Source organism: Syngnathus leptorhynchus, chromosome 14 (genome assembly GCF_054491065.1).
Source record: "Syngnathus leptorhynchus isolate UIUO chromosome 14, UIUO_Slep, whole genome shotgun sequence".
In the NCBI taxonomy this organism is placed as follows: Eukaryota; Metazoa; Chordata; class Actinopteri; order Syngnathiformes; family Syngnathidae; genus Syngnathus; species Syngnathus leptorhynchus.
In genome coordinates this window covers 6,770,096-6,790,236 of record NC_141208.1, presented here as the reverse complement: position 1 = coordinate 6,790,236, position 20,141 = coordinate 6,770,096, and the positions used below count along the sequence as shown (strand labels likewise).

Sequence of the window (20,141 nt, the reverse complement as noted above, 5' to 3'; positions counted from 1 at the left end):
TCATGCTTAATGAATTAGCTGGATTAACATTGTACTTTGATCAGTCACTTAGTATGTCAATAGAGATGAAAGCCATTGATGCTGAGGCACTTTCTTGTCACTGTCAGACACTTTTGACTCACTCTCTCAGCATGTCGCTTCTATAATATGAACACCGCAGACAAATCCTAACACCGAATCAAAATGTCACGCGTCAGTCAGTCTGCTTGATTTCGGATAAAATAGAGCAAAGTGGTATTTCGGTAACATCTGCTCATGAATTTGACAAGTCATAATCTGGTGCCTTTCTTTTATGTCAGTTAAGTTGTTTTCATGTTGTTGTTTTTAAACCGCAGTAGGTTGCCGCTGTTACAAATAACTGGATGATTGAAATTATTATCCACAGAAGTGGAGTTTGCCACACATTCTAACAAACTGAACTATAAATCAGGAGAGTGAGATGTAAAACTCAGAGGAAACTTCAGTCACTGTTGACATGTGACTAAACACTCAAGACGAGAAGAGAGACAAGAAAGATAAGACTGATAAGACAACAAGACAGCAGTGAGCAGTGGATGTCATGAATACATGATGGGTGAAGAATGATGAGACAGGTAACAGTCACAAGGGAATTTGTTTTCAAAACATAACTCAAGGTAACTAATGTATGAATTAAATAAAATGAATAAAATAAAATATAGCAAGTGTAAACAAACTTAAAGATCAAGCGGCAAATCTCAGGTAAACTCTGCCGGTCACTTGGAAGGTGAAGAGACACTTTTTTTTTTCTATGCATCTCATGTGTTTTTATTCAGTTTGTGAATAGTTGTTCATCTGTTAGTTGTGAGTATATAAATACATTTAAAAAAATGTTTTTTGTTGTTTTGGTTTTATTATCCATTTATTGTAGCCATTTTTAATCTCACACTGACAAGTAGTCATTATTAAAAAGAAACTAATAAAAACAAAATTGAAACTAAGCTTTTAAAAAACATTAATGAAAATTTGTTTCAAGAAGTAATTAAAACTAACTGAATTGAGGCCAAAAAAACAAAAGTAACTGCAATGAAAAATCTAAAACTATTCTAATCCTGCTGGGGACCCAAATTTGATGTTGTGATAGCAGCTGTATGAGCCACAACAATCCTTAGGGGCTTCATTTGTGAAATAATTTCAGCAATATTAGATTAACTATCAGTGCCTATAGACATTTGACACGTCAGTGCATTTGCACCATCAGCAATAAGTTTGGCCTGGGGTTGCATCCTGCATGGAAAACAGTGTGAATAAAAGAGGCAGTATAAGCAAGATTTCAACAGATACCAGATAGGAAAGATTAGATAACTTGGCAAATTCCTTCACTGACATTGAGAACCCAAACCCTTGCCAAGTCATCTCTAACAGTTCCATACAGTGTTAGGCATTTCGTTTCACATCAGGAGCACAATTTGCATCCAAGCTTGCGCGTTATGCTTTTGCTGGTGACACTTCTTTCTCTTTGGCAATGTCAGATCTTGTCAGCAACTCACAGGGCATGACTGAAGTCAGGGGTGCAGCTGGGAGGAATATTCCGCAGCCTGCATCTTTCTCTTAACTGCTCTCAACATTAACTGGATTAACAGGGAAGAAGATTAGCCATTCCTCCCTGTTCTCCCAACCTGTCTCCTTCTCAGCCCATCGAGGTCCTTATCTGCCTGCTTTTTGTTTTAGCATCCTGTCCTTTTGCCTGCTAGCTTCATCGCTCTCTCTCATCTGTGTCAATCACCGGACTGTCAGCGTGTCCTTCAACCTTTAAGCGCTGACGCTTCAATCAATCAGCCAATATCATCGGTGGCAACATTGAAAGTGACAGGAGTCTCGGCTCTTGACAACGAGGCTATCGCTACATAATTTTGCATATAAATCTGATGGGAAAACAACACAAAGAATACAAGTAGTATTGACATCCGAGTAAGCGCAAAATGTCAGATTTATTTGACAGAATATAATCATGGGTCAAATTTAGATGAGTGTTATCGCCAATGTACAGCACGAGGTGCTGATCAGGGTGAATTCAATGACGAAGGCCTTCTTCCTCCCAGAGGAACTTATCCGCGGGGATTTTGATGGCCAGGCAATCATCGCTACGGGCACCTTGTTAACAAGCCTGGGGCAGGTGCTGGGATGTAGGGCAGCATATCAACATGGCTCGGCCGAGCATCAATTTTTGTGGCGGAGTATTTGGTTATTTCGTCTTTCACCGAATTTGTGTTTTCACTGTGATGCTTCAAAATAAAGAACGCAAGGTTTTCTACTTGCATGCAAATAAATGTCATTATTGGGCCATATTATTACACGGTGGGATAAATTACACTGATATTGTCCATCCATCCATTCATTCATTCATTCATTCATTCATCCATTCATCCATCCATTCACGTCAGTACAAGACAAACATAACAAAATGAGTTCTTGCACTTTATATACTTTGTGCTATCCTTGAATAGTAATTTTTATGCAAAAGATCCCTTTGCACTGGGGAGAAGAAAGCACTGTGGTTATTTGGTTGTTTCCTTCCAAATGTATGGGCTGGGATAGTGGATCTTTTATGGATGATTGTAAAATGTATTATCAAGAAAAAATATATATTAAGAGCAGGTTTTTACACTTGTTGCAAGTTTGAACCTGGAACAAATGATTGCAATAGAATCCTGTGTTGGAATCTCTTTTAAAGAGCCTTCTATAGCCCTCATGTGATCTGGTTTCCATCTTTTAATAATAATAAGCGAGCCAAAAGCCACAGTGAGGCAATTTTCAGATATTACAGCCTACGTCTGTGGAAGAGCCTCTCCCAAGAACCGAGAACATTAATAGTAGCGGATTTTTAAAAGCAAACTCAGGATATCCCTTGTGTTTTGCCTGTTAGTTACATTTGAATACATAAATAACACGATATATGATGCAATTTTCATTTTTCATCTGCTCTCCTGCACATTACAGATTACATTTGCTCTTCACAGTTGTATATAATGTAAAACTTAAAAATCCTTAAGCTTGTTCTCATAGAAGAGCAAATATCCAAGCAAAGATTTTGCTTGTTACTGCACACCTAGCACCATTTATTCCAGTAAATAAACATGACAGGAGTTGGAAACACAAGAGAGCACTCTTTAAATGAGAGTTTTAGAAGATGTATAGCTTAAGTCTTTTTTTCTTTCTCTCAATACGTACATTATTGCAGTTGTGCATATCTTTGTAAGGACAGTATATCTGCGGCAGGTCTCTCAGTGAGTTGATTAATTGGCGCCATAAATATCTTAATTAAATTTCCACTACCAGTCCCAGCCCACTTAAAACGCAAATGATCTCAGGGTATGTGAGTATTGGAGGCAGATCCTTACCATTGATTGTTCTTTGTCACCTGAGTAACGAGACTGGAAATTGTAATTACGATTTGCCTCCTTGCTCACTGTCAATCCTCTTTCAGTTTGGCTAAAATTACTGTCACACACAGAGAAAGACACTAAGGAAGCCCAACGATACTTCCTTTTCTACTTCAATGCTAAAGAATGCTGTGCTTAAGCACTACAATCATCCAGCCTCTCAAATACACTTTTTTTTTCTCCAGACAAACCAAAATCCTTCAAGCTGCTTGAGAAGGTAAAGAAAGCCCAGGGGAATGCCTCTATGGACTCAGAAAAGTCCAAGAGAAAACTGGAGTGTGCTTATGCACAAGAAAGGCTGGACCTCAAAAGAATTATGTATGGCTTTGCAAGGGCAAGTGTAGGTTTCCGGGAAATAAGTACGTAAGTTCTGATGGATGGGGGGGGTTTGAGGTCCTCGTTGGAAGAGCAACTCGATGTGTTTAAGTGCAAAGCATCATCGGCCTTGCCTTGAACCTTGTCAGATGAAACGTAAGCCTGTCAGTAAGCAAGGATGGGGGGGAAAAACTGTGGGAGCTCATCCCTTTCTGAATGCATAAATATCTGATTCAAATACGTCTTAGCCTTGGCTTTGTCTCAGCCATGCTGAAGGACTGACAGCAGGTGCACTTGCCCATAGGAAGGTCTTCGTGCAAAAATAAGAACAAAAGCCCTTTTCAAATCTGTGGTAAACAATCTGACTTTACCATTTGTTGTACTAAAGCTGTAAAGTGTTTTCGAATCTAAAGGGCCGTCAAAGTCATTTTTGTCGCAGGCCGCATCGTAGTCATAGTTTCCCTCAAAGGGCCATTATGATTGTCAGTGTCTTCTATATACAGTATAGGCTACAAAACAAACTTTGAAATCAGAGACTTGTAAAAACTGTTCAAATATTTATAAAAGATGAATGGTAGTAGAAATTGCAAGAAATATCTGTATTTTTGTTTTTAAAGTAAAGACAATTTGTAATTTTATTAATGACACAAAGTCGATGCAAAATTTGTCTTCACGGGCCATATAAAATGATGTGGTGGGCCATATCTGGCCCCCGGGCCTTGGGTTTGACACATATGCTTCTACATATCTACAAAATGTTTACATACTTGCCCTACCAAGAATACATATGTGCTTACTGTACAGAATGTGGATAATTGCCTGTTGCTATAATTAAGATTTAAGAAACAAAATAGAAAAGTAATTGAATTATCAAATTTAAAAAAAAAAAACTTTGCAATGAGCAGGATATGCAAGGTCAGAAAAGATTTTTTTAAATTCAGTTCCTCATTTTTCTTGAGTATTAATTCTGATCCACTTAAGCAAGACAAAAGTTATACTTTGGCTTCTACTGCTGCTGCTGTTGAGCTTGTTTGATATTGATGTAACCGTCTCTTTGCATCAAATACAAGCTCCTCTCCTACCTCTCTATCTTAGGTTACACTGTATAAAAGTGAGAGATGCAATAAAAATCTAATAAATCTTGACAGGAGACAGTTGAGAGAACCACGATGCCAGTGGGTCGTGACAGGGACAACATTTGTGGCCCATATTTTATTGCCTTGGCGCGAGCTCAAGACGTTCTCAGTCTGCTTTGTGTGCTTGTAACAATTCAATGCAGACACGCTGTGTGGATACACCAACTCTGACCCAGTGATTGCTTGTAATTTAAAGCTTCATTTGCCTCATAAATTGCATTTACATAATGAAAATAATCAGACCGCATGGAGAATATTAAACATAATGGGAATTATGAAACCTTTTGCCCACTTTTTTTTTTAAATTGAGCTCAACCTAACATGCATGCCTTGGAATGGATAAGGTAGCAAGAAGACGAAAACTTGAATTCGAAAGATGATGCCAACATTCTTGTGAGAATGCAACACTCAATCTACCAAAAATTCGAAAATAATTTTCCATGAGAATTGGCACTTATATGTGTTGATGTAACAATATTTTTATTATTGTGGAGCACAATTTAGCATCATATTGAGAGGTGTTTAACATTTGCTTCGCTAATATTATGAACAATTTTATGAATGCAATTAACATCATTATTGCTTTTTTCCGGACCACATAAAAAGCCTTACTGATGACTATATTCAAGCAATATTACACCCAGGACAACAATGCCACAATCTATTTGAACCTTGTGGTGACCTGACGGCTGTGCCTCATTAATGTGTTTCTCAAGTTTATTTACTTTTCAGTTTCTTTTTCCTGCACAGTCTGTATCATCCATCATTCCATCTGTCTTAGTGTTATTGCATCATTGAAGGGAATAGATGTCAATCATTACAGCAGTGCTGCTATGAATGCTTGCAATGTCAGTTATTGGCGTGTTTAAATGTTAATTATTATTACTAAACATTATCCTTCAAACCAGTTTATGTGTTTACAGTAGCACATAAAGGCTTGCAAATAAATCGCGTTCATTGTCGTATGGGTTTTAGGGCCAGCCGTTGAAGGAGGACTCAAAGTGGCATGTTTAGTTTTACCTTCTGGTTTTTTATTTCAATCTGTGGCTATAAACATGAAATGGCTATTTTCATTTTGTGGACTAAGGAAAATAATAATTCTTGCTCACATATTCTTACTCTACTCAACGTTATTTCTAAAAGTGGGTCCTATTTCAAATAAATAAATTAATCTTGCTAGAAATATAATAATGATACTATAAATAAATCTAAACGTTGCTAGAAGCTGCATTTGAATGTAAATAAACAACTGCAGTTTTCTAACAGTCGTTAGTTGGTCCACTGGCGAGTAACACACATATAGAAGGAGTGTCTCAATTTTTCTGGCCCATTTAGTCCTCTTTCTCGCATCACTTTACTTTGTTGCCTGTCAGCTCTCTTCATATCTCTCATTGCTGGGGGGACATGGGCCATCAAGCTGGTTCAAAGTTGGGGCAAAGCTCTTGGCAGTTGTATCATCTTAGACAAACAGCAAAGATCCAGTAGTGCTGATAATCACCACACTATAAAAAAAGCACGGCCCAAATGCTGCAAAAATTCAAATGGTCCAGCAAGTCACAAAAAAAAAACGAGTAGAGACGCAACGGAGCTGCTGTAAACAGGTTGTCGGTGAAGGTGCACGCAGACCCAAGTACCAATAATCTCCATGAAAGAACGTCATAGCTAAAATATCCAAAACAGGTTTACACCAAACAAAACAAACATTGAAGAAGAAAAAAAAAAAAAAACATCTGATGCTGTACACAACTGCAAACTGTCAGCATAAAAACGGTTACAATAAAAATATTTTCATCTTGTAAAATGAGATTTTTCCCTACAGGTAAATATGAAAGCAAATGTTTTTCCAAACAGTCCTGAATAAAGCTATTTCTACCATTCCCGAAAGAGAAGCTTGAACTGAATCATTAAATAGAGCATCAAAATAGATATAAACAAACCTTACATGGCTCAATAATAACAAAACAAAAAAAAAAAACATCTGACATCTCTTCACCTTCCGGCCTTCCTAATGAGAAATGAGCCTCATCAGCATCAATGATCTTCATCCACAAAGGTCAGTGGATGTTTTAGTGTCGGGCACATGCTCTGACGGTTGCCAAGGTCTTTCTTGGTAGGACATCAGGCTCTTTTTCTTTCTTCCCTAAATGTTGAGTCATGTGCTGCCAAAGCCCTTACAGCAATTACACCTGATGCCTTACAAGCTTGTCTCGCATCCTTTTCTGCCTGGCTGCATGTGCAGCTTCAAAAACCTATGGGATCCTTTCAACACGCTGGCTGCCATTCAGCTAAAGTCCTCGGGACTGCTGCGGACTTGGCGTCACAATCTCACTTGTAGTCGGCAGTGGATAGTTTAGACTCAATGACGATGTTGACAGGTACAGAACGACATGTCCTCACATGGGTATAAAAAAAAAAATAAAAAAAAGGCGCACGACCTCACTCGTGTCTCCTTTGGGCTTTTCTGATCCTAAAAATTATTTTCATCATCCCAACGTAAAAAAAAAAAAAAATTATATATATATATATATATATATATATATATATATATATATATATATATATATATATATATATATATATATATATATATATATATATATATAATTTATATTTTCACCTGATTTTACAGCACAAAAATACCCCCTCACTCTTAATAAAGCACTTCAACTCGCCCTCTGTGTAGAAAAAGTTCTTTATCTCATTGCTCTTACCTAAAAGCTAGCTTGTATGTAATTGGTACACATGCCTGGGAGCAATGGTCCTGTACTTCATGGCCCCCTCGGTGTCTATATTTAAATAGATAGATCTGTGACAAGCCGACAATAGCTCAATACAAAAATAAAAAAGGTCAAAGAAAAAAATATATATCCTGGACTTCTGCACAGAGAACGAACCACAATGAGTTAAAATCTTTTCACCAACAAAGGCACTGTAAATTATTTAAGACTTTCATGTGTATATCAATAAGCAGGCCCACCATCTTTGACATCACCAACACATCTAATTATACTACCTGTCGGCTGTTAAAAAGAAATGCATTCCTGGCTATGGAGGAGGGAAAAAAAAAAAAATCACCCTTCGATCCAGTGTCCCGGCACAACAATAATCCTTTTGATCTGCATTGGTAGAGAGTAAGGGGTCAACACGTCTGCCTTACAGTCAAAAGGTACCAAGAGTCAGCTGGTTCCAGCTCACCCGTGACCCTAATGAGAACAAGTGGTGTGTGAGTAGAAAATAGCCAGAAGGACTTTCAAGGGCCCGTGTCTGTCATAGGTCCTTGCAGTCGTCATCACTTTTCAAGCCCTGAAGGTCTGCAGAATTTAATTGAAACTAATGTTGAGCATACGAGAGAGACAGGACGGTCACAATTTGCAATGTTCAACCACCAAAGCTGGACCACCATGTCATCTTCTGCATGACGCTAATAGGAAACCAAAATTGCCCGCCTTCTGTTGCTTCCCTTGATTGGACAGCAACAGGTTGGTTGTATACTGCTGAGTTCAGAGGCCTCATGGTGTGCGTGCTGAATTACGTGCCCAAGAGCTTGTTTTGTCACACCAGTGACATTACTGTCAGTCAGTCACAGACTTCCAGAAGTACACACCCCGTCACCCTTCTCCTCTAATTTTTGTCATCTTAATTACATGACCTAGAATATGTGTTGATTTATTATCCGTCAACTTTGGCAGCAATAATGATTTGTCTACCTCCAGAAGGTCGCCATGCAAGTAGTTCTATTTTAGATGAGCATTGGATGGATAGGAAAAAAAGTATTGGAAGATTTTTGCAGAGGCAGTCATCAAATCAAAGCCTCTGCTACGTGGGCAAAAAGTTTATTTTAGCCCCCCCCCCCTCTCTTTTCCAATAATGTTTTTGCGGAAGCATTGTTTATATTTGTCTCCTATTCTTTCCTGGTTCAAAGCAGCCCAAGATGGCTGTGGGGGTGTTTGGAGGGAAGATTTCTTAACAACATTTGCCTAACTCAGTGGTGTGTTACTATTTGAGATGAAAGTTTGGCATTGTCAGACTTTTTTTTTTTCCTGCAGGGTGCCTTCATACATTTCCAATGTTCTAGATCCAGTGCAACTGTGAATGTGTCTTAACTCATTCACTACCAAGCCAGTTAATATCTTTGACATCTATAACCGTCGACGGGACTGAACACAGAAGACGATGAAGAACAAAATTGCCCTGGAAAAAAAAAAAAAAAAAAGAGTTGCACAGGGGACAGGCAGCAAGTGTGATGACCTCCTCCTCAGTAATGAGCCCGCCACCAATACACAGGTGTAAATTAAAGTCACCCTCAAAGTTGTACCCTGGAAGACCTTGATTCCGAGGCTTTAGGGATTTGGATGGCAGACATTACAGAGTGACGACCGCAGGAGAAGAACCCCACTGCATCTTCATCCACCCTTTTGTCTCTAATACGGTGCAGGGATAACAAGGCCACTGTGTGCAGAGAAGCCATGTGTGTTTCTTGCATAAAATCCACATGGAGGGGCCGTGGAGAAGCTTACACTATAATCCTGCATGACGGATTGAGACTACCACTGAAGTCTCCATCTCTTTCTTCCTATAGAAAGTTCCTTCCGTATTAGTTTTTTTTTTTGTGTGTGGATATATGTTGTGTACGTTAACACACTGCGTACACTTGGTCTTACATCTCTATCAAGTCCTTGCACCCCCCCCCCCCTTCTCCCCCGATTCCTCCTTAAACATATTCTGCTGCCTATAGCTACTGACATTTTTGCAGCTGCACTCCTAAGTGTGAATAAATAGATGTCAGTGGCAGGGAATGGAAAATAGGTTTCCCCCTAAACCCCCCCCACCCCACCCTATTTCTTTTTTTTTTTTACAAGCTAAAAAAACTGAATGTAAACGAGACCGTCACACAGACTTGGTCTGTACAAGAGGATAAATCCCAAAGGAGATATGGAGATGACCTGGATTTTGTAGCCGCTCTTCTGTGGCATGGATCTCAACACACTAACAGAAATGGTCTCTGAGATACAAGATGTTTATACACTTGCACATCACTGCTATTAGGACCCCCCCCCCCATGCCTGATTTATTTGTGATCTTATCAGTCCATTTATTCCCAAGTCACCTGTATTCTTAACTCTATCCCAGTTCTGTATTTTCATTTCATTACCAAATCTTCCCTTCTCCCACTGTGGACATTCAACGTTCTTTGTATTGCATGCAGCGGTAGTTATCACTCCATCTTTCCTTTCCTCACTCCATCTCTCTAATCTTCCTTAATCTTCCTGCCCAGAGTGAAGTGAGAATTAGTTTCTCACTCTCCCTCATCAATCTTTTCCATCTACCTCCCGTCTCTAAGCTCGCCTCTGTCTCACTCAACCTCACCGGCTGCTTTCTTAATAAGTTTGTCTCTGAGCTCACGTCACTTCAAACTACAGAGGTCAATTCTGACTTGCTCCTGTGTGTCTCCAAATTGTTTTCAACTTCTCACACATCTGCCTGGTCTCACCTACGATGGATAGATTGGCGATCTATCCAGTGGGCACCATGTTTCTTGCATGACATCAGCTGTAATGGGCTCCAGTTGACCCTGCACAGGATAAGAGGTGCCGATAGTAGGAAGATAAATAGGTTTCTCTCTTAGCATATCTCTGGGTTTCTTTCAAAAAAAGTCAACCTAGTCCTTGGAATGCCTTTCATTAGCATATACAGTGTGCGAGATGTGAATGAAGATTCACCTTGGATGATCAAAATTGAACCAAAACATCAAAACTGAAGCTACGCTTGTCCATGCAAGAGCACAGCCCTATTGCTTTTTTTTTCTTTTATCACTTATCATGCACAATAGAAATTAACAGGACTCGAAAGAGGCATCAAGAACTCCGATAATGTCAAGTTTGTATAATGAAGTGAATGAAATATGAAGTACCAAAGTGTGGTGGAATTGTAATAAGTGCACCCAAAGACTCAGGCCAGCCTCCTAACACAAAACTACATATCCTAATTTCCATCACTATTCCTTCTCACCAATATCCAGGAGTAGAAATGTGCAATTTTGTGTTAAAATTTCCTAACCTGCAGCAGTCTCGGTGTCAAAGCCGTTGCGCGTAAATGAAAACTCTTATTCGGTTTAAAGCACACCTGATGTTATTTTCTACTTCAAATCCTCAGTGGAGCGTTGAGAGAAGCGTAGCAGCAAATGCAATGCATTAGAAAGTAAAAGCATAATCAAGTTCTTTCAATTGAGCTCCAGCTACAAAAGAAAATACATGGGGAATAACCTTGGCCAATTCCATAGAGGAAAAAAAAAACATTTTGAAGGATGCAGCAGTCCAAAGTTTACCAACACAAAGAGGCAGTACAGTGTATGGTTAGTTGCATTTTCGAATTACTCACAAAGTAACAGCAGTTTCGAATTAAATCAAACTTTGACTGGAATAATGTATAAGCCACCTTTTTCCATTTTACTATTTAGTGTATATTTGGAGAAAATCCCAGTGGATGGCGAACAACTAATGAATATTCATTCTATTGTTTGTCATTATCATGGTGCCATGTAGGCCTAATCATGACAAATGGGCTGCGCCAGTAAGCATTGGGAATTAAAGAAAACAAAACTTAAGGAGATTATTTACCTTGATACTACCAAATAAAAACTGAAGAGTATGAACAGCTCACGATGAAAGGACATGGAACATTTAGAAGTGACAAAATTAGGTACACGTGCGTACAGCAATACTAATACGAAAAAATTAATACTAAATTATGATTTATTTATTTTGTATGTTTTAATGAATTGTAATTATTGTTTTAATAATTTGTTATTTTTATATTTGTATATATTAATAATGATCCCTGAATTTTGTTTTGCATGTTGCTTTGCAGTACTATTACACCAACCAATTGGCTGTGTAACCCAAGTGATGGCGTGACCACCTCTCAAGTAATACACTAATCATTGGTTGAGAGGCCCAAGTGAATGAGGAATGAATATTAATTACTTCATTCTTCAGATATTATTTATTAATATAATGCAGCATGGAATAGAGTCCCACGTATATGTAAGGGGTGACATTTTGATTAATGTCACAGACTAGTGGATACGGTAAATTGACACTTTGGAGGAGAAGCGTTATCAAGCTCATCTTTAGCAGCCCTCATTGCATGGACCAATAATGCAGGCATTTGCATGAAACATGAAATATGAAAAGAAAAAAAATAGATACGCTATCTGCAAAATGCAGATGGCAAGTAGAATTGCAGCGAAAAGATTGCAGTTTTGTTTTTATCTGTCTTTACATTGAAATATAGGCTCGATGTGAATTTATCTTCTTAAAGGCAAATTCTACACATTGACTATTGTCACATCTAAATAAAATGCCGTCACGCTCCCTGAGAACCTTCCATTTCCTTTTCATTTATAGATGATAATCTGCACCAAACACAAAATAACATCTTTGAAAACCAAATATTGCAAATCCCGTGTGTTGTTTTATTAAATTGTCCCTATTGATTTAATATCTGATGCCAGAACTCGTATCCAACCAACATTCTGCCAACATCCCATAAGTCCCCTTGCAATCATTTTGTTCTTTTAAATACACGGTTAATGTGCATCTGAAGGGAAACATTAAGCAAAGCCTAGAGACACATGAGAGGGGAGACGATAGGAGTAAGATGAAGGGAACAATAGGCAATAATGCAAACAGTAAGTATTGGGAGGCGACTGGAGTGAAGATCAGTGTGCAAAAATGGGAAGCAACACATTTAACATAAATTGCAGGAAAAAGGGGGGGAAAGACTGATGTTTGGCAATCCTAGCTCTTTGAATTGTTTTGCTCTTTGAGAAACATAAGGAAAATGTAGGGTGTGAACTTGATTCAGGGCAAAGCAAGAAAAATAAGCAGGAACTCAAATGGAGAAAGGCTGATTAGGATGCTGGATTGTTGTTCATCAAGATCAGTGTTTATGAATACTGTATACTGATGAGATGAGTTGATTCCGTGTCAGAGGTTTCAAGTAATAGCGAGATGTACTTTGGACCGAGCAAAATCAACCTACAGCTGAGTGCTAGTCATTAGCATGCGTGTAAGAAAGCGTGAGAAATTACATTAATGGCGAGGCATGCTAATGAAAGTGATTGGCGTAATCACAGAAACGGGAACGGAAGGAGAAAGACAACAGGCAGTATCAGATCACTTATGACTGCTATTCACTTTTGAAGGAGACATATGATTCACACCCCCTGGGAATTAAAAACAGTTCCCAAGTATCTTAATAACCATGACTCAATGGTATAAAAAAAAAAAAAAAAGCCTCTTTTCATGCCCGATTGAAATCAACCTGTTTTGAAAGGACACTCTTGTCTATGATTAGCAAAAACACAACAGCAAAATGTAAAATCAAATAAAACACAACACCAAAATATAGAATGAAATAAAATAATATCCTTAACAAAGTGAATATTTTTATAGATTCTTGGCTGGTTCTTTTCTTTTTTAAAACTCTACTTTCTGATGTTATGGGATCATTTGTTTTGTGTTCTGCATACACTAGTGCAGCATTTTGAACTATCAAAGCAGCTTAACTGATTGCAACAATTCAAAAAGAATTTCCCTTGCGACTCTTTAGATTTTAGTTTGACAAATTGCCATTAATAAAGATCATCATGATAAACAGTGGACTTTAGTCGTTAGTTGAAATCCACATATTTATCCTTTAAATAACAAGCTGTGCATGTACAGTTATGAAAACAATACGACGTCATGACGTTTTCATTTTCATGGCAAAAAGCAGAACTTGTCGAACTCTAATTTATTTTATGTCAAAAGAAACAAATGCATAAAAGTAATGTTAAGATTGTTCATTTATTTTTTCATTGTATCGTTGCAATCTCCTCTTTTTATCTTTATGTTGCATATATTTATGAAATATGTGAGTGATATCAGCTCCCCGAATAACAAATGAAGCGCTTATTGCATTCTTGCCGGAATCCTGAAGGTACACCATTCATAATCAAGCCAATTAACCTGTGAATGTCTATTGAGACTTCTCGCTCTGGGGGATGACTAGTTAAACACTGTAACATACTAAAGTCAAGCTTGCAGAGGGCATCTGTTCAACAAATCAGCAAAGCTAGTGAATGTAATCACATTTCACACCACACTAATCACTTCAGCCTAATGCATCACCCTTATGAAAACATCCTTATGTGCTATTAAGGGATTGAGGAGGAGGAGGAGGGAGGTGAAGAAAAAAAAAAAACATTGTAGGATAATTTATCTGAAGCTCACAAATTCGATCTTGGAAGTCCAGTGAATGAGCAAAACCTGTGCAAAGCCCCTTCTTCTTCTCGCCACCAGTTTGAAAATGATATTCTCAAAGATCCCTGATCCGTTTCCCAGTAGCAACAGCCCACAAGGAGGAAGACATTGACACCATTTGGGCTGATGAGAATAAGCGATCGGAACCACAGAGGGGAATTTTGTCGGAAAATGAATCCAGCCTGTTGCTTACATCAAATTCCTCTTTAATTAAAAGTCTAAATCCCCCTCACTTTAAACCCTGCACTTTATAATTAAGACTATGATCATCCCCTTCCCCCTCCACATACACTCAAAAAAGAAAAACAATTAAAAAACTTTGGCAATTTTGACTTAAAAAGTCATTCATTAAAAAAATACCAATGAACAGCAGTGCAATATTAAGACAGAACCCCACTTTGCTCATTAGCCGCTGGTTAATTGATCCTAACGGCAATGTTTACCAAAGGGACGCTAAAGACGAAAAACATGATCATTTTACCTCGTCTAATTGCAGTCGTTATAAGGAGGAGGCCAAAAGGGATTTTGTGGATGGTTGAGATCACTGGCAAAGTGGATTTCAGATCATCCGCTGTGGTTGTGTCTCCAAGGCTTCACAGTCATTTTATAGCACTTATGAAAGTTTATGTGATATTCAATATTACATACCTAAACAATTTAGCTAGGGAATAACACATGACGGGGAAAAGTACAATCAGAAGATGCCATCATTTCCAAATGAGCTTCATAAACACAATCTGTAAAGTATTACAAGATGATGAAATGTACAGTAGAGCAATGTCGGAGCCCCATTAATTTGTACAGAACGTTAACTAAAGACATATTAAGCAATGAAAGATGATTTAGTCGGCACGTAACAAATAGCCACTTTCTAGCAGAAGTTTGCTATTCATCCTGTTGATGCTTTTTCTCACCTTGTGTTTCTCATGGGTTATAAATAGAAATGTGCCGTTTGTTTCATGATTGACATGGTGCTTTGCTATTTGACATGTTATACAACAAAGGCCTAATATCTGCATGTTTTTCTTGCCTCGACTTAATGAGCTCATGAGCACTTTGTCATAGTGTTAGAATATACCTACATGATTTTCTATCCCAAACTTTCTAATGTTTATAAAAAGAACATTTGGCTTACTTTGCCATTACAAACTATGAATTTCAATAGGATTTATTGATTCCGATTTATTAAGGAGTGTCTCAATACTGCAAAATGTATTTAAGTTCACTAAATGGAGTACGTGGGGTCATGGGAATAGCCAGCCAAATTCAATTTAGTTGGACACATTTCTAGGATGTGAATCCGTTCAGCAAAATCCATCAGCAGCAATATTAACTTTCTTATTCCCCCCCCACCCCCTTCTCCTTTCCCCAAATAATTTGGACTTTTATTTCCTCCTGACTTCATCTCATCAGGTGGGCAGGACAGCTGATGAAGGGTTGCTCTCAGAGGACGAGATGGGGAGCGTATCAAGGTGTCTTTTGGTCATCTCACCGTGAAGCCTGCTATGAAAAATTCAGGGAATCTGCCGTTCTGCCTCTAGAGAGCTTCCCTCTGTCATTAAAACACAGCGGAACACTTCTCTCGTCTCCCCCATTCTTCACCTCAAGATATTGACCGTATTAATATCCTACTCTGTATTTTATTCTCAACTTTATCCATTTCTTCTCTGCCTCGTCTTTCCGGCAGATGAATGTATTCCTTCTGAAATGATAAAATGCTAATCAAGCAAAGATGCAGAAAATTCTGTTCGGCTATGTGTGTGTGTCGCTTTTTTTTTTTTTTTTAATACCTACAGAGAAAAATAGGAGGAATCAGGAAAGCATGCTGTGTTATTAACATGAGTGATATCATTAGCGTGTTCTCCAGACTTGTAACACGGTGAGCGTGTTCACAATACGCAGCGACAATTTGATCACTGGCTTTCCATTAGAGCCATCGTACTGCTAAATCAAGTCTGTCAGAAAAGAGCAAAGGGACAAAGCTAGCGGCATCACATGCCGACTCACAAAATACAAAGCGACAGTATGAAGAAATGCAAACATGCTCAAACAACAAACAGTCATTACGCTCCGACAAGGTGGTTAGTGTTCGTCCATTTGCAATCTGCTGTTTTGTTGACAATAAAAAGGAGTGTCGTATTTGTGCTGCCTTGTTTGTCTGACCCAATTGTAAGAATCAACAATGAAAGGCCACAAACCACTACATACTAATTCTAATTATTCCAGCAACCTAAGTCAACATAAATGAAGGAAGTTCATTTTTGATGTCTGTCAGTGACAGTTTGGCCAACAAAACAACATTTTTGTTTATAATTGGCAAAAAAAAAAAGATTGAATTTGCTATTAGTGTCAAAGTCTGTAATATCAACCCCAATCTGACCTCAATTGCACCTTTGGTACCAAATTTCGGATCTCATATACCTTCGCTGCTAATTGATGATACATGTTGATACGTACAGTCCAAGTCCTGCTTGACTCAATAATGATTGATTCCACGAGTGCAGCTCTCTTTTAGAGTTTGAATCAGACAGAAGCTCGAATGGAAAATTGGCGTTTCAAGCCACTCTATACGATCTTACTCCACCTCCCGTGGACAACAGCTTTTCTACCCAAAGCCAATGTCGGGCCAATCAAGACACAGTAATAGACCAGAGGAGACTATCAAAAGTCTGGGTGCAGCGTCTTTAAAAGATAAGAACATGTTTCCTAACTCTTACAGTGACGATGACAATTATAATAGCCAGATCGCCGTTCATCATCATCATCAAGTCTATTGTGACCAAGTCACCTGAAAAATTCTAAATTTGAAATCCTGCTTAGCCCGATACATTTGAATTCTCCTTTCACCTCACCTGTTACCGAAACTGGTCAAATCTACCTCATTTTTTTGCTCAGCGACTCCGAAGGTGGTGTGAGAAATTCTTTCAACGCTGCACAAATGTGTCTATGTGAGAACACTGTCTAAGTCATTACATTAGCGACGAATGTCAAACGTTTCCCCTCTCCATTATTTCCCTTCCTCAATAACGATCACTCTCATAACTGGAAAAAGTCATTTAAACCCTTTCTAACATGAATATTTATTCATCTACGCTCAATAAAGTGTTTTAATTCTTCTCTCCGATGCTGTGTCACACTGCTTCCTTAACAGCGCTCTCTGGGCCTTTCACACTTTCCACTTCACAAACCCCCCCCCACCCACCCCATTTTCTATTTTCCATTCTCCTCTGTCATCATCTCTCAGCCTCGCCGTCACTCAAAGCCCAATGTCCACTAGCCCACCTCTCCAATTCTCCCACCCACCTTCAGATCAGCCTGCCAGTGGCCTCTATCATTTAATTAAAGGATCAGGGTGTTGCTGTTATTGTTACCACTAATAATGAAGCCCCCCCCTAAAGCTAGTGTGCTGCCAGACTGCCACAGTCATGATCATCAATAGATGCCATTCCTCATCTTGCTCTTCCCCGGCAATCACCGGCCTTATTACCATCTTCTGAGCTCACACATAACCCAATCCGTGCATGGAGCGAGAACGACACAAGCAAGGATGGATGGATGGATGGAAAGCCCGAGGAGGAAAGAGTGAGAAGAATAGAATGAGAAGACAGTGGAGAGGAGTGACAGAAAAGATTTGTGGGGGGGCGGGGGGGGGGGGGGGGTGTTGAGTGGGAATGTGTTTAGTGGCTTGGTTGGTGAGTGGGTAATAAAGAGAGACAAAGCTGGAGGGAGTGATGAGATTAAAATGTGAGAGCGTTATATGCACACACTGTGTGTAGACGTGAGTGTGTATCCAAGAATACGAGAGTGGCAGGCAGGCGAGACGAAGTGGAGGTGGTGGCGGAGGGGGTTCAAGTGTGTACCAGCAGAGTGAAGCCCCTCGAGGCCATTGTTGCGTTGTGAATCCAGAATGTACATCGGCATGAATGTAATTGGTGGAAACTAGCTGGGTTTGTGGTTCAGCAAAAAACGGAGGCTCAGTAGTCCTCTTAATCTCTGTCTCTCCAACTTTGTTCAGCTTTATCTCGCCAAAGCGACATACTTCCCTTCCTTTTACCCTCTATGCTTCACAGTTTTCTCGCTCTGTATGTATACCAAAGCTGCTCTTGTGTGACAAATTTGCTTTTTGGATGAGTGATTTGTAGGCCACAAATGAGTAAAGAGCTTCACAACTCTGTTCGGGGACCAGCGAAGGAATGAATGACCACTAAAACGTTCGTATAATGCAGCATAATGACGAGAGTAAACATTTCATGGGCATTTGTTGCCATTTATGTCTGTGATATAACATTGATAATTTGAATTAGACTGGAAGTACTTTCATAAAATGTCATAAAACATATTGTGTCACGGAACGAATCATAAATCGTATTTTACATATAATAGTAATAAATAAATCATCATTTTAGCCAGGAGCTGCTAATCTGGGAGATTGATACTTTTTACACTATTTATTAGTAGGTAATGTCATTTTATATGGTTTTTTTTCCCTCATTCACAGACCACCTCATTTGTATTCTCTCTACTTTCTTTTATAGTTTTTTGGCCTTGACGTTGTTCATTGTTGCCTCACAATCGCCTGTGTGAGCTCCAAGACGTGTAATTTTTTTTTCAAACTTGAAAAAGAAACTTGTTCAAACATGCAGAAGTTATCAAAAGTAAGCAAAAGTATAAAACAAGAATTAAAAATTACACATACTCAGCTAGCAAATTTAATTGACGTACAACTCAGCAGCTTGCTGATGAAATGCTGGCTCTACTGGAATAAAAATCGAGTTAATTCATTCATTTTGTCTTTCCCTCCTTTTTTTTTTAGGCTCGTCCACTGGTTGGGCTATATTTGCGTTATTTCCGCTATGGCTACAGCAGCCCTGTTTCATAACCATAAATTTTTTAAACTGTCAATAAATATGCCATGACAGTCATGGTGCGGATGACAAACTTAATGGGCCCAAGCAAAGCAGGGTTGACTCTACGACTCAGACGAGCAGTACGTAATAGGGCCTATCAAAATGTGGAGGTGGTCGCTAGTGAGACAGGAAGCATATGAATTTCCCGTCACCTCATATTCTACAACTCCTCTAAAACTAGTGTGGATATAAATAACAGGCTCATTTGCATTTTTTTTGTTTTTGGTATACAACAGACAGATTAGCGAATTAGTCGGTGACATTAAACCAATATTGCCAAACATTTATTGAGCGGCGCCATGCTGTTTACCGAGTGTGATTTTCTCTCAAGAGTCCAGACACTTTTTAATTTTGCGGTTTAAAGTTGAATATGTGCGGCAAGCAAGACTTTTGTCAAAAGGACGCTCGATCACTCAAGCGCTTAATTCCAATTACATGTCAATTAGCGGGTTTCCTTTACTTGTAATCCCTTCCCATGAAAAGTACTATTGTATTGAATTGTATTTATAAAATGTATTATATCAAGTGTTAAATGTGTTTAACCCATTGATGATGCATTTACAGTCATGGCCAGAGTTGAAGAATCTAAAAACATGTATTTCATTTCTCTTAAATGATTGTACGGCTCTGTATTTCCTCCACAATAACTAAATCTTCCTCTTGAAAAAAATGTAAATTGTAAGTGTTTGCATTTTTTATTTTTTTTTGCAGTGCAGAACACCCGTAAGCATCCACATGGTCTCTTTTCTGTCAGCAAATAAGACAAGCCCATTGCTCATCGAAGAAGGTGTTGATTTTTATTTTTCCCATGATGAATAGCAATGAACCCATCTGAACTGTGAACGTAGCCTATCTGGCATCTGAGCAAAAATAAATAAATGATCTGTTCTGCACAACAACAACTTCCTATAACCAAACCTCCCTATCCTCAATGTCAGACCTCAATTGAGAAACATGTTCAGGTTCATTTCAACACCAAACTGTACTCCAGTGCATTTATATTCAATTACCTTTGGTGAATACACTTTTTCAACCTTCTCTGTCAGTGATGAAAAAAAAAAAAAAAAGATTTCCTCT

General features: G+C 38.6%; 1 protein-coding gene across 1 annotated transcript in view; it reads right to left on the bottom strand.

Moving 5' to 3' along the window:
* The window catches only part of cdh24b (cadherin 24, type 2b), a 109,340-nt gene that overhangs the window by 60,849 nt on the left and 28,350 nt on the right, over positions 1-20,141 (bottom strand). The gene's annotated exons all lie outside the window — the stretch shown is intronic.